Here is a 15,944-nt window from a genome sequence, read left to right as displayed (position 1 = left end):
ATAAGAGTCTTATATCATCAGGTAACGGAAAGCAGGGTATTATGAAATTTCAAAACTTCACCGGATTAGTTGCTCGTAATTACTTACTTGAATGCACCTGTCGATAATACTGGGACCGACTATAGGAAATTACTTAAAAGTATCAAGATCTATTTTCAATTTAACGTACATCAGTTTCCACTCCAGACTTAATACTTTGAAAATATCAACCGATTATTCACATCTGTCCAAAGTCAATGACTAATAATTTTGATATTTTAACGGGCTTATAAAACCATCCAGAATTAATATTACTGATAAAAAAAGACAACCGTCGCCTTTCATTTTAACAAATAAAATTTAAATTCTACCCCATAGCGAAAGGGTTAAACTTCAACAGTGGACGACTTTTTATTTGGAATGTCCCAAAGGGTTAAACTCTATCAAATTTTAACTAATTATTACTCCTATCGATTACTCGTACCTATTTTGATTCGCAATTTTGATTCAAAGTACTTCATAGTGCGAACGTGAAATTCCATTGAATCGAAATTGAGGAGAATCCCGTCATATCTCAAATCAAATGGTGCTCAACTTTCAATCTCGTTGATCAGCCGCGAACAGAACTAGTTTCGATGGCACAGATGTGCACGATCCGAACGTGGTCACTCTAATGAATTTCACACGCTATTGTGTCGCATAGTTTTCACGGGAAACGGTTGGCGGACGGGTATCGAGGCTGGCCAAAGTAATTTCGAGTCGCAATAGAAATTGTCCGGTTTGTCACGGTCTGAAAAAGTGTCGATGGCTAGGGGCGCGTGACGAACGAGAACGAGTGGACCGTTGGTGTACGAGGAGAAAGGGAAAGCTTGGCCAAACCCGGAAATTACAGGTACACGCGGACGAAATTAGTATTCCATTGTGGGGTTTAATTCAGTGGACCCCGTAGGCGAAGCGAACCCCGGCCGAATGGAGTGACTGAAGAGGAGACCCGACACCCCATCTCCTCGCGCTCTATTTATTCCGTGTCAGCCGCGATATTAACAAGCCATTTGTGGCTCTCCCTCGATTTCATCGCCTCTGACCGGCAATTTCAGGTTCGAGCTGACGTTTCCACCGTTGTTTCATCGATATCGCCCACGGATATTGTTTTTTTTTCTGAGAATAAAACTTTTAGAGAATGTTTTCCCGACTGATATCAATCATTCCCTGTTTTTAACGTTCTGTGGGTTTTTATAATTGAAAGAGATAACGCGGATGTGTGAAGAGTTTGTTTTAGTTAAAAGTGTCTGTTTGTAGACTTTAGTGGTCGAGAGTTGTTTGAAAAAAATCACAAAGCGTTATGAACCTAATTAGCAAAACTCAGGAAACAGAAGTGTAGGTGTTTCAAAAGTAAAATAATGAAATATTAAATTATTAAAGATAAATGTGGTTCTAATGGTTCGGGAAAACAGTAAAATTGCAATGTTAAGATCACTCGTTTCCCGGACTCGTGAGACCTGTATCGATCCTAGAAACAAGCGTCTTAGAGGTAAATCCCTCGATAATTAACCGTTCTGTAGAACGAGTAGTTTAACCAGGATCCGATCCCATAATTCGGCTGCTGCAACATATTGATTTTACGTCTCGAGTTCCAACGATCCATGATCCTCTCTCTCAGTCGAGGAAATTATCTCACGATGCGTTGTTACCTGGCCCGCGAGCAGACAGTTTCAATTACGTAAAGCTTTGGAGGATCTCCGGATCTACTGGAAAGTGTTTCGACTCGAAGCACCGGTAGCGAGCGCGCGTTCCTCCGGCATTGCGCCCACCAAGATTTATAAGAATTATATGTAGTTTCTAGAGTTGCTTATTGGAAAGAAAGTAGAATGTCGTTGAGAACAGGGCAAAGTGAATTTCCACGATTAGGAAATCGGCTTGGTGCGTACAATCCGACTGTGTCCGCCCTTTACGTTTGCAAAGCCTGGTACTCGCTGAAAGAGCTTAATTGAATTTCTCTTAATTAACTGCCTTCGTGGCGCAACGATAATTGCAACGCACGAACTCTCCCATTACCGTAATTGTGGGTCTAATTAATGTAGTCCCGCTGTTGTACGCCGACTTGGCCGCTCGACGGCCAAGCAGATTAAATTTTTCGCGAAACGTTCTGAAGGACAGCCTAATTTTTGTTAGAATGATTTATAATTAAATTCTCCGTGTTATTAATCTTACAACAATTTCCTATTTCTAATGTTTGATCTTCTGAACTGCTGACCTCGCTTTTTGGCTGCGTAACAACGAAAAAGTCGGAAGTATCCGGAAGACAGATAAGTCGCCTGTTAATTAATGATCGGATCTGTTATTCGACGAAAGGGAAGAGCAAAAAGATGAAATATACCGTGACACGTAAACAACTTTATCACCGGTGCACAGTGACTGCTTTCTTGACACCATTGAAAAAAGTTCGATCATATATTTCGAGGGTAGGAATGAAACTGGAAAGGAAGAAACGCATAGCTGCACGCCATACACGATATACTTTCACGAGGGAACGAATAGAGGAACCATCGTTCGACGAGAGTCTAGTACGAAATGGACGATTACACCGAGTGCTGTATCGTTGGCATGGAACGAGAGATTTATGGAACCGCAGGAATTGTGCGCCACGTAACTGGAACGAAAAAAAAAAAAAAAAATGTGAAACTATTCTCACACCGTAGCTTTGCTTATTTCGAGAAACTTTGACAAAGTGGTTGTGCATGCTAGCTATCTGCTAAACGTCGACTGAAAGTTTTCAGGAAGGTTGTGTTGTGTAACTGATTATACAACAAAGCGAAGAACACCATTGTATCTGGATATATTTGTGATGATCAAGTATATTTTATCAAAAAATTGCTTTGATGACTTTAAAATTATCATTTGTCTTAAAAATAGAAAAACTAGAAAAACAGCAAAGACCATAGTGAAGGGATTAATTAATAAACCTACCTTCAAAAATATTTTATACCAACTTTACACATAGCATAGTTGACGTAATTACAAAGAAAACAAAAAATGACCATAAGCTTGTTTTTCCTCGCAGTACCATTTTTCTTCAAGTGCCACTCATCACAGCAATGCAGATTATTATCTGAAGAAATCTAAAGGAGCTGATCCACGTCCGGTAAAAAAGCGTTGCTAATATTCAGCTAATCAATATCAGAGTCATCGCGATTGTAATGGAACGTGAATTCAATGGAGCTTGCAAAAATCGGCGGGGATAATGGTCCTTTATTGGCAGGAATCTCTTTTTTATTTACGTCAATCAACATCATCGATCAGTTCCACAGAACAATTTCCACGGTGAACATGAACTCTTTTAAAATGATTTCATATGAGGATGCATTTTAATTGAGAATATTGGTGATTGCAATTCCGTGACAGGTGGTTAGTAAAAAATAGTCACATAATTGGGATTTTTTAATTCTACCTCATTGTATATAGCAGCTTCGCATACGTGAAAATCGCGAGGCAAGTGTGAACGGCATTGTTATAAATGAGTAGGCAATCAACGCGTCGCTCGACCGTAAAAGCGCTGTGAAATTCGTTTCGTCGCCTCGAAAATAATCAGCAGCAAACAAATGGGATTCGTTTAATTGTCTAAATCGAACAAAGAGCCGTGGATTCTATCTGACCAGTGCACCGAGTACGTCATCTAATTAGGAGCATCGTCTCTGCCCATGTCCCAAACTGTTTCCACCTTTGTCGATCGATTTTTTGTGAAATCGAGGTATGTACCTACTAGGCGTGTGAAATAAATCTAGCAATCATTTTAATTGCTCAAACGCGAAACGATCAAACGATTAGTCGAATCTCTCGATATTTCTCTCCCTTTCTCCCGCCTCTTCTCTCTTTCCGCCGTTTCAACCAGATTTATTTTGATCGTTCGCGTCACAAATGTTCCGATCGAATCGACAGACAAATTTATTTTTTTTTTCCCAAAGCATTCGTGTGATACTATCGAAAGCTTGCGTTTCAGATCACTGTTTGCAAAATGACTCTGTGCAAGGTGATTCTTCCGTCCAACAATCAACGATGAATGCAATGGAATTTTATTCCAATTACAAAGTAACATCGAAATTAGAAATTAAAATTTCAATTCCTGCAAAATAGGAAAATCCTCCCAGGATAAAATCCGATATTACTTCTTTTTTAAATCAATATTTATATGAATATACTGTTACATTTAATACAAGGAAAACGTTCACGTGCATCCTGACACGTGAGATACGTTAAAAACCGTATGAATTCATAGTAACGGATGGATATAGAATTCGTAAGCAAGCTTCCAGAGAGGATAAACGTTCGCGTCTGGAAACGCGCTCTTTCGAGCTGCAATTTCAATTTGTCATTCACTGTCATCGACGCCTTCCCAACGTTGCGACGCGACCAAATTTTTCGTAAGCTAATCCACCGAACACACGACGTTCATCATCATAAATATGTCTGCCAACGTAGGAGTATTCTCTCGCTAAATATTTATTACAATACCGAATCCATCGGGAATTTTGTGGAAACTTGAAAATGCACTATTACGTTGCTGCACCGCAGCATATTTGCATAAAATCAATAAAAAGGAAACGCATTTTTTTTTGCAACCAAACAATGTTTAGATTATATCTTTTTCTATATAATCAAATAACAATTCTGGTTTCCGATGGATTTCGTATTCAAATTCAATTGTCCCCGCAACATTATAATTATGACTGTGACATTTGAAAGAGCAGTTAATGAAAGGCTGATCGAGGTAATTATTAAATCCCCGTCGAATATAATTCACGCGTCAGGCAGATGGTAATTAAACGAGTAACACATTGATACCGGTGTCGGATTATCGGTCGATTATTGAAATTTGATGAAATTTTCATGTCACCGGTATGTTATGATCGATATTCTGCGTTTCGTATAACCAAACACCTCGCGAATGTCACGTTCGATTGTTGCTGCCGATAATTACACCGTGGCAGGGTTATTTTCATTCTCTATCAGCGATGGAAAGGAAACCTTATATATCCATTAAATTCTCCATTGTTCCTATCTATATTACTAAATGAATGGTTTTTATATTAAATGAATTTCATTTTATTTAAATTAAAATTATTTCGATGCAAACACGTTTTGTTTCCTTTTTTCAATTTTAATTTCATCTCCTTTCTAGCCATCAGAGAGTAAATGTGTCAATAGTTTTCATAGATCCTTGTCAGATACAAAATTAATTAAATGCCTCCGCGATAGTTTCCCTTTGGCGTTCAGCATGATATACCGTCCCGTTCATTTTCACAGTCGCGTATAAAAAATGCAATTGGAATTCCATTTTCATTAAACCTCCCCGATAAAGCGGCGCCTGAAACGACATCCACGCTCCAAACTGCATATTTCGCGAATTAATTAAAGCGTTTTGCCTGTAAAATGAACCGAATCCAGCAAGCAGAGTTGCGCGTTTTACGCGGATGATTGAACAAAGGGAAACGAGTATCCTTGAAAGAAAAGTCTTCCATTTCACCTCTATTTCTTTTTGTACCAACACAATGCAATATTATTTCTACTATATTTTATTAAATTTCAAACCTTCACATTGCTATCTTTATCATTTCTCTTCTTTGGCAAATGGATTTCTGAAGGATTTTTCCTTTTCATTTAATTTGCATTGATTCTTTCACGATTCTTCTACAAATTCTTACCCACAATTTCTTTCTTTTTTTCTATGGCATTGATTCTCCCATATAAAACGCGTCCCGATATAACGACGCACACCTGTTTCAATCAACGCGCACGCCTCCAGCCCCATTTATTTACCCTTTCACGTGTCCGTCAAAAGACTCTCGTCCGAATGCCGGACCTGGGGAAACTGTTCACAAAGAATTCACCTGCAATTTCCGTTGTGGCACGACCCATTCGCCAGAGAGAAGGCGGCTTTCCAATAAAGTGAAGTGTGACTTTTGCACAATGCCGATGCGTAGATACCGTATACACAAGGTACATAGGGCACTCATCCCGATAGAAGTGGACCAGGAAAAAAGGGGTAAAAAAGGGGTCGGGGCACGGGATGAGAAGGGTCGGTATTGAACAGAAGCGAAACGCTCGATATATTGAATTTTCACTTGGACCACCGACTCACTGGGTCTTTCGTTCATCCCCGTTGCTCCCTTGTTTCGATGGAAAACGTAACGAATGGGATCGGTGGAAAAAACGAACGCAACTTTTGCGGATGTTAAATCGTTCTGCGATTAATAAGTAACGATAGGTAGTATTGAACGTGGAAGAATTGAAAATAATGCATTCTATGGCGATATATGAAAATTGAATTTTTTATTTTCCAAATTAACCCTTGCAAAGTTTGATTTTTTTAAATTATTGGATTATATTAAATTTGTGATACCGGTCATTGGTGACCTCTATCACGTTCAAAATGTCAGTTAAGTAAGGTTGAAGGAAACGAGAGATACTCTTTTATCTTTAAAAGTTTCCTCGTGTCGAGGACACAATCAGACCCTGAAGTTAAATGCAACGGAACTACAGAGAAAGGGTAGCGAATGTGGAACAAATTGAAGTCTGGAAGCAGCTGCAATAGCTTCTCCATCCCTACCGGTACCTGCCAAATTTCGTCGAACATTGCTTTCGGAGCTGGCTTCGTGTTTCAGCGAACCGTGTGGAAGCTATTTGTCAGTCGAACCGTGCTCTCATCCAATTCGTCGTCTAGTCGCTTTGTAGCCCTTTTTCTTTTCTCGACCACTGTCTCGTCTACGTGCTCTCATTAACGTTACGTATCGAGCGGCTCGTTAATTCGTCCGAGTTCCCGTTGAATATTCATTGTTTGCTACGGTGAACAAGTGTAAATAATTCCGCGGTATATCTACTGGTCCGCGTGTCGCGTTATTTACCGCTTTCAGCGTCCGACTAACCTCCAGGGTAATCTGGAAATCTCTTTAGCGAGTATTTAACCGTGACCCAGGCATCGACGCTCTAGGAAAATAACGATAATGCACTCCGCCAGACTATTATCTCAGGTAATAATAATATAATACGTCCCGCGGTGCGTGGCTGAACTTGAAAGCTCAGCATTCTACCAAGGAGCTTTTATTTTTTCCCCTTTTCTCTTTCGCCAGTTCATTATTTTATTTCACGTGACTGAGTCGAATAAAAACGCGTTACCCTTCTTCGACTCTGTCCTTTATTTCCTCCTTTCGCTACCCCTTTCTTACTCGCTCTGCTACATTTTTGGCTCGCCAGGCAACATCGACTGTTCATATTAATACCGCGCTCGTAAATCCCTATCTCGCCCTTCGTCTTTCTTGTTCTCGAAAATCATTTCATCTTTCCGACTTTAAGAATAGAATTTCATTGAATTTCGTCGATTCTTTTCAACGGAACTCTTATTTTTCATTATTGCAAAGATATCGGGGGATATCCGAGTGGTTTCTCAGAGACATCTAAAAATTGCGATTTGGGTCACAAAGGATGGATTATCCAAGAAAGTGTCACGATAGTCGAGTAATATAATATTCCGTGAAAGGGTATCTTGAAATCTGAATCCGTTTCGACAGTGTAAGAAACGGTGAACAAGTAGAAGCGAAGAAAATTCAATTTATACATTCATGGCCAGCCGCACAATTTACGTCTCGTTCCACCCTTCCTCCGGCATTGACGCAACTTTTTCATTCGAACCAGCCGCAAGGCCTGATTGTCCTCATCTACTTGCAACTATGGAGGCCCCTCGTGCCCTCGTTCCGTCGAATAAAAGAATAATAAGCGTCGTCGCATCGACGCGGATTACCGGTCGGTCGCAACGAAAGTTCCTGCCTCGATTCTTCTCTTTACCTTTTCCTACGCTCGAGCTTCGGAATCGGACGGGAAGACGAAGAATTGCCGGCGAAATAAACGGCAGAAACACCTGTGCAGGAGGTGGCGAAAGAAGGAGAGAAAGAGAGAGAGCCAGAGGTCACGGAGCTCAGAAAGGAAAATTGCATTTTAACTTAATCGCCAGGCGGAACTTGAAACTTTCACGTTGAAAAAGTCTCGACGCTCTGTAATCGAATGATCGAGCATTAAGTCAACTATTGGCTAATGGAGCGAGAGTGCTCGGTAGGAAAAGGGCGCACGATTTCCTGCGATCGAGTTCCGCCACCCCCGCATTGTGACGACCTGTTTCGAGCGGAAATTGTCTTGGATCAAATGGATTTAAATGAAATTAAGCTAAATTAGCTCATTAATTTCGACTGTACTCTTCTTCGTTTCGTGTTATTTAAAATTTTCTACCAACTCTGACACGAAGATCATTAGGCAAACACCGATGCATTATCCATTGCAAACATTCCTCCCCCTACGAATTAGGTCATCGAGATAAGTATCGCATCGTGTGCGGATATCGTTGTTGGTATTGGCATAGGCAAATATTTATAGACGGTATCCAGCAATCGTTGGTACGTGAGATTTTGATTCGATTTAGGGATTCAAGCTGACATTATACGGGGCCTGGCATAATTTACAACGTGGCCGGGGCGCGTACGCGCGTGACGAATAATGGATACAGATAGGAACGTGTCCAATAACACGGTACGTTGTGCCTGTTTGTAAATCGAATGCATCGGTTGTTAGCCGTAACCGCCGTAAGGGATGTTCGATCGAAAGCGTTGAACGGTAAGTTAAGCGAACAAGACCGTAAAAGGGTTAACTTTTGTTTGTTCAACACCTCGGCACGCGTGTCTATTCCACCATTGCAAGTGACATTCTGGATATACTTAACATGCGAGAAACTCCGTAGAATTTGACAGATCAAACAGTATGCTGATCGAGCCGAAAAGCCGGAATCAAGCCGGGTCGGCTAACCGTGGCTAATTAAAAAGCAATTAACTCGGTGTTTGCTATGAAAATGCGGGAACCTTGTCGCTGGTCCAGGCTCGCGATATTACACGGTTGAAACTTACAGTTTGTTTGAACGACGAAATTTCAGTCACGCCCCGCTACGTGCGTGCTTTAACAGTTTCATCTTTTTCTCGCAACTTTGTTAGCGGAACCGTTGGATTATCGTTCACGGTCTAACGAGGCAAGAACTACTAATCACTCGGCCAGAGAACAACAACTTTCATTTCCAGGGAAAGTTTTTGCCGGGACAGGTGCCGGGAAATATCCTAACAATCGAATTTCTACTTGCCGCTATCGAATTTAGTTGTTTCCCTGTTTGCATGTTTTCGACCGCTCGTATGTTATCCGTTCGACCCACACGTGCCAGTTGTTTTTGTTTCCGCCTTTCGAAGGCAATCTTAGACTTTCGTTTGCACGAAAACAGAAAAGTTAGAAATTTTCCTCGGAGGAACTTTTATTCAATAATTTATCTTTGATTTATGATAGAATTAAAAGGACTGTTCGCGATCGCGGAGCGAATAAAATGCAACAACGTACGATTGTTGACAAACCCTTTCCTTCTCGATAATAAAGCGATATCGTTACTTTTCCGACGACTTACTACAAATACTTAGTTGCTCGTAGTTTGCTTTCCTATCGAGGGAAATCGTTTCTCAAAGTTGTAAACGATCGCAGTTTCGACCGTCTTATTGAAAGCAGTCACGTTAGGAAACTTTCGCGAAGAAAGAAAATTTCGAAGAACGTAAGCTGAATAAATCATTCTTCCAACGATTTCATACTTTTTTTATTGGCTAATCATTAAGCTCTTATACTTGGCGGGCGATTGGATTAGTCGTTAATACGGTGTGTTTGATGCCCTGACGAGTAGGCGATAAAGTGCTTCAGGAACAATGCTGCGAGACACGTTTATCGGGCTGAAGCGTTCATATTATTCGATATACGCGAAAGTGACGGAAGAGCAGAGATCGATAATTGAACTGAGCAAGCTGCTCTATATAATGACCCTCCTTTGATCAGATACCCATAGCATAATGTGTACGATCGCGTACCATCAAAAGTTAACCGAATTATGAATTCCATGTACATATATACACGAAACTGCTTTTTTAATTAGAGAACCTATCATTGATCAAACGTCTGGTTCGTTTTAAGATTAATTAAAAATATAGAAATTTGTATCCTACACGAACGAATCTAAAGTTCCTACTTAATTTTATTCCGGAATATTCCTGAACGTAACACATAACGAGATGTAATTTATTCCACCGAAAATATGTAACGCGGCTAAACGCTCGAAGTCATAGAATATTCAGGTAGAAAATTAATTTACGAGACGGTGCACCGATAGCAGGAACCTTGATTAATGAACCTTCCGGCTAGTCAGAAATTCCGGAAGACGCGTTACGATGGTTGAAGGGTTGTAGCCTTCGAAGGAGTTAGCTCCATGAACGTAATGTACTCGAACCTCGTGCCAGGATATGCTTATAACCGGCTTAAATAGGATTATGTCTCTATTGAGGGCCAAGTGGGCGGCGGCGCGAGGTAAGACAGGTATGGACGGAGGGTAGCGAACAGGAAGTAGCATGATTACGTATTGAATTGAGCAATTATTCAGCGGATTGCCCGGGTTCCGGGGTTGTACATACAATCGTCTAGGTAGACCTGCATACGGTGGCCTCACTTGAACTGCGCCCTACATACCTTTGTGCACCTGGATATAGCCGTTTAAGTGTCCCCAGTGGGCAGTGATTCACGGCTGACGTTCCCATGAAATTGGTCTACCAGCAACGTCCTCCTCTGGCCACGATCGTTTCACCAATAGAGCCCAAATCACGCCCTCTCTTTACTTCACCCTTGTTTACCTTCTCCTCTGATCTAGGCTGTATGCACCCACATGTACATCGTCTGATCTTTGCATTTTCAACTTGGGGATTTTTCAGTATTTTCTGGGAGATCCTTGCAGTGTTTTCTAATTTTAACAGCAATTATTCGAACAGAAAGCTTCTTGATGAAAATTTTGAGGTTTCTGGGTGATTAATTGCGGAAGGCTTTTCTCGGGGCTAGAGGTTACATTGTTTATATCGATGAAAGTGGTCGGACAGAAAGGTCCGCGGTGGTTTAAGAACGGGACGATTCGAGGAAGGAACTCGCTTCACCCTATCTTCGTCTTTATGTTCGAAGCTTTCCTCTATATTACGGGAGAGGAAGCTACCGGTGCTTTCGACCGAGCGAGGAATCGATAAATCGACGGACTATCGAGCTATTCGCTGTATATAGATATGTTTCGATTGGCCCAGGCTACCTCCGAGTCGACCCGCTACGATTTACTTAAGAACGAACGTTCATTTTTGCAAAAGTTGTGCTGGGAAATTTTTCTTACTTCTGCCCCGGGATGTTCGAGCACCGTACTTCCGGTCGCGTGTGATATTTACCGAAAATATTTCAACGCGTTCGCTCGGAATCTCTTATCGAATTTCTCTCGTGGTAACGTAACTGGCATCAGCTCGTTTTCCTATCGATTATACGGACCCACGTAACAGGGAAGCTTTCTTATTGTTTCGAAGTTGTCAAGGAAGCCGAGTATTTATCCATTCTATCCATCTTCCGGCGTTAAATGAATGACATAAATCACGGTTTAACGTCGAAGCGTGATCCGTACGTCGATTTAACTTTCTCGTCGATTGAGGATGATGAATTTGCGGCTTAAAACGCGGCTTGTCTGTCGAAACGGGGATTCGATCAAAATCATCCGACAATATTTTCTACGATTTTAGAAAATGCCTCCGTTATGGCACGCTTATTATTTATTTTCAGTTAAATTTCCAAACGATTTCACGATGAAATGTGTTTGAGGTGCAACCGCGTTAACGGCGAGAAACGCGGAAAGGGGTCACCAAGGACTTAGATTTACGCCGAGGAAATAATTTATTCAAATCCTTTCTTCATCCGGCTCGACCTGACTCTTTGTCCCCGAATGGAAAGTCAGGGAAAACTCGAAACCGTATCGCGTCGGCTGTTCGTTCTCCGGGAGAGCGATAAAGCTGCAAACAAGTGGACGAACGTGCTAGGCATAGGAAGAGGATTCTCGCGGAAGGGTGTTCATCGTTTTCCCGCAGCTATCTATATTCCCAGACTGAGCTATCGTTGCCGATGGCTCGACTCAACCGCTGATGCTTTAAATATTCATCGATACCGGCCTCTTTTGACGAACGCGTTGAACTTTCCGCCGGATTAAATTCCGGTTTCAGCCTCTTTGCATCCTCTTAACCTCGCTCTTCATTGACTCTCGATAACTAGATTGTCTTTTCTTCGTTCTGAATCTTGGAAATCGTTTTACATTTAGAAATCAGCATTTCTCACTTGCATTCGTTGGTATTGTAAACCTTCGGACGGCGGAATTTCGATTTAATTTTCTATCTCATCTCCCTTTAAGAGACATCTGCGTATTTACGAGTCAAATCGACGATAATTGGGACGGATGAGTGAACAACAAACGCGTCGATTTTCCAACGCGGGGTGAGATCCTCGGAGGAGGCAGTCAGACAAGCGATGTAATCGTTAAGCGCATTTAACCGTTCCCACGAGGATTCCCATCGACGTTGCCTCAGCGCCGATGTTCAGCACGTAACCGAAACGGATCGGTAGATCGAGCTTCCGTGTTTATAGGCGTGCAACGTAGCGCGTGCACTTACTGTTCACCACCTGTGCAGTGCATTCGCTCGGTTTACCCAGTATCCACATATGCACCCGCAACCGGGTCCCTGTATACGTTTCATCGAGTATCTAGAAGTAGCTCCGTCCTCGTTGTTGTTGATCAAGCAAGGAGAGCATGACACACAGTAAAATGCATCTCAAGTGCAACATCTAGGTCACTCTGATTCTCCTTGATGTTCCAAGGATCAAGGGAGAACGTTCATAGTACTTAGTGTCTTCCTTTCAAATGCGTCCTCTTCCTTGTTCGAAGCTGAATGCTCGTTACGATGTTTTAATAGCTTCGGGAAAAAGACTACTACCTCTCGTTCGTTTTCAATGCGCCTTACAGTTTCTTGGAATTGTCTCGCGGGAATACGATACGCATGTAAGGTATTTGCGTGAGAGCAAGCACAAAGGAACGTTCGATGCAAGAATTTTGTTGTTCTTGGGGAAAATGAAGATGGAAATTGCGATATTTCTATTCAACGAAGGGAGAAATTAGGAAAATGAAATATTGACCAGTTTTCTTGAGATTGTTAATTATAATGAAAAATATTTCATTGTAAATACTGGTTGGATATAGAAAGTTTCAAATGGGAAAGGGTTAGAGATACCAAACTAATATGTGTCTGATTGAGTATGGCTGTTTCTACTGCGGCAGCCAACGCGACAAACTCTCTGTAATTCTCTAATTATGATTCAAACGTGTCTCTGCTACATTTATATCCGTTTTACTATGACTTCCTGAACGTCAACGAGCTGTACGTGGTTATCGATTGACGATATTACATGTACGCTGACGTTCAGAAGTATTAAAACATATGGAATATTTATTAATCATATAATAATTTCTGAATTTTTATATTAGAATAAACACCCCTTCATTATTAATAATTGCCCCGTTAGATTAATAGAATATCGTTAGTTCCTGATCAAAAGAATTTCTCTTGAAAAATCTAATACTTATTTTAAATTTATCCCAATTTTGCAAGTGTCTTGATATTTGATAATATATACTGTTGATAATTGCTCTGTTTCTCGCACGTGAATCTTGTGTACATTTATTAGGAATGTATATTAACTAACACGAATTGATTCCTCCAGAGATTAAAGCCCTCGCGACCTTAGAATTCCTTCGACATTTCAGTTGATAATCAATGAAACAAGGAAAGATGTAATATTCATTAGATACGAATGCACCTTCGTTTCGTCTCGTTCCCTCTACTATAGGTGCCATAATTTGGATCATTCATCCAAATAATGCTGTCAGCAGTGACGCGAGTAAATTGGGTAAACGCTATGCAAGGGAATACCTATCTATGCTTACGTACGTATTCATCATTGTACACGCGATGGTACGTACACTCAGATACTAGTTAGCATATGTACACCTATGAATATTTATGAGTTGCATTCAAATATTCAAAGGGTTTCTTGAATTCAATCAATTACCACGAATTTTTCTAATTATAAAATACTACTAATGATTTTATGTATCAAAGTTGTAATAGGAAATTAATGCAACGACGCAAACAGTATCGACGTCAATTAATTTGAAATTTAATATCGAATCCCTGTTCATCGCGTTGATGGAAAGCCAGTATTTAACATGGTAAAAGTATGAAATCCTCTGAGCCACGATACAAAGGGGTATCCGTGTGTCAACGTATTTCATTTTCGTGGAAATTACAATTTCACTTGATGTAATTATTGGCCGAAACGAATTAGAGGCAGTGAGATAATATATGGAAATACATAAAATGATAGAATTAAGAAAATATATGCAAAAAATTATTAACACACTGATCGAGTGTGTTTTATTTCTCAATTTACGTTTTCCAATTGCTACTTGTTAATTAATATTACACCAGTGTTATCTTAAATTTTTTTTTAATTGTTTGTAATGACAAATAGAAAAATTTATATAGATGATAATTCCAAACTAATGATTCAAAATTATTTCAATCCTAAGAATTGTACTATTTTCAATTTCTAATTAATTTCAAAGATTTTTTATGACGCCATGATCTAAAATTCTCTAAGTCGAAATGGTACACAAGTATCGTTGATTGTATCGTGTTTCACAAGTACAGAATCAATTACATACGTGTTTCATGAATCTGATGTCGTTGATATCTGGGTCTGTTATTGTCCTATCAAGTCCAAAGCTTAGTGTATCGTGTTCTGTTTGTTTCGGATAGTCTGTATCGTGTCACAGAGGTTTCGAATCGTGTGTGTTAGGTTAGAGTTTAGAGGAATATATAGGATCGTTCGTATCATGTCCCATGTAACGAAGGCTATGGATATAAAGTCTCTGAAGTTTTAAATAACTCTAGAGAAACGTATTTTCGCGTATTTTATACACCTATTTGTTAGAATTGTTCTACGATTTTGCAATCAAAAAAAGTACGATCATGTTGTCTTTATTAACACCTTAATATACTATCTTATGTAATTAATATAATACTAATTATGCTTAGAATATTATTTAATACGTTGACTGTCACGCTGATCAAATCTTATTGATTATTATCAATAATCTATTGTCTATAATTGCAAATATTTAATACGAATATATCGTACAACGTAAATCAAGATTCTCAACAAAATGGCCGCCATGACGTCATACTACACGTACAGAATTTCACTCACATATTAAATCTTTCAATTATTTGACTATAAGCATTAAATTTATGGTGCCAGTTGTAAAAAATCCATTGTACTAATTAAATATGCTACTTACCAGTTGATAAAACAGGCAGAAAAGCGTGGTTCTCTCTTTCGTCATGTTGAAAGCACAGGCTTGCCGGTGTAATTTCATAAGCACATTTAAAATGTTCATTTCTCAAGAGTTTATAACGACACTATACGTTAGAACGTGCGTAGTTTAATAACACTCGCGAATGTACACAAACGAAACTCGGGAACAAATGAAATACGTCGGATTTTTTCATAACATTCCATGAGCGACGCCTGCACGTGACACACGATGTGATACAACCGGTATGGTGGTGGCGGGAATCGAGAATCGAGACTTGTTGACATTTCATGTCGCTTTCCAGTGACCGCTAGGCGTCGCGCTGGTAGGATCGTTCGTATCATGTCGCATGTAACGAAGGCTATCAATATAAAGTCTCTGAAGTTTTAAATATCTCTAGAGAAACGTATTTTTGCATATTTTATGCACCTATTTATTAGAATTTTTCTTCGATTTTGCAATCAAAAAAAGTACGATCACGTTGTCTGTATTAACACCTTAATATACTATCTTATGTAATTAATATAATACTAATTATGTTTAGAATATTATTTAACACGTGGACTGTCACGCTGATCAAATCGTATTCATTATTATCCATAATCTATTGTCTATCATTGCAAATATTTAATAC

The 15,944-nt window shown here is 39.9% G+C and overlaps 2 protein-coding genes across 3 annotated transcripts in view; one reads left to right on the top strand and one right to left on the bottom strand.

Moving 5' to 3' along the window:
* LOC114872610 (glutamate receptor ionotropic, kainate 2) overlaps positions 1-15,944 on the top strand; it is a 169,457-nt gene that overhangs the window by 1,913 nt on the left and 151,600 nt on the right. The gene's annotated exons all lie outside the window — the stretch shown is intronic.
* The window catches only part of LOC114872611 (glutamate receptor ionotropic, kainate 2-like), a 78,038-nt gene that overhangs the window by 61,685 nt on the left and 409 nt on the right, over positions 1-15,944 (bottom strand). Inside the window, exon 2 of one of the 2 annotated variants that reach the window (XM_029179975.2) lies at positions 15,296-15,632. The gene's annotated coding sequence lies outside the window, so the exon portion shown is untranslated. Of the gene's footprint in view, positions 1-15,295; positions 15,672-15,944 lie in introns of both variants that reach the window. The other variant, XM_029179977.2, reaches the window with a different exon arrangement.

The sequence above is a fragment of the Osmia bicornis genome, chromosome 13, assembly GCF_907164935.1.
Source record: "Osmia bicornis bicornis chromosome 13, iOsmBic2.1, whole genome shotgun sequence".
NCBI lineage: Eukaryota > Metazoa > Arthropoda > Insecta > Hymenoptera > Megachilidae > Osmia > Osmia bicornis.
This window is presented reverse-complemented; position numbering and strand designations above follow the sequence as displayed.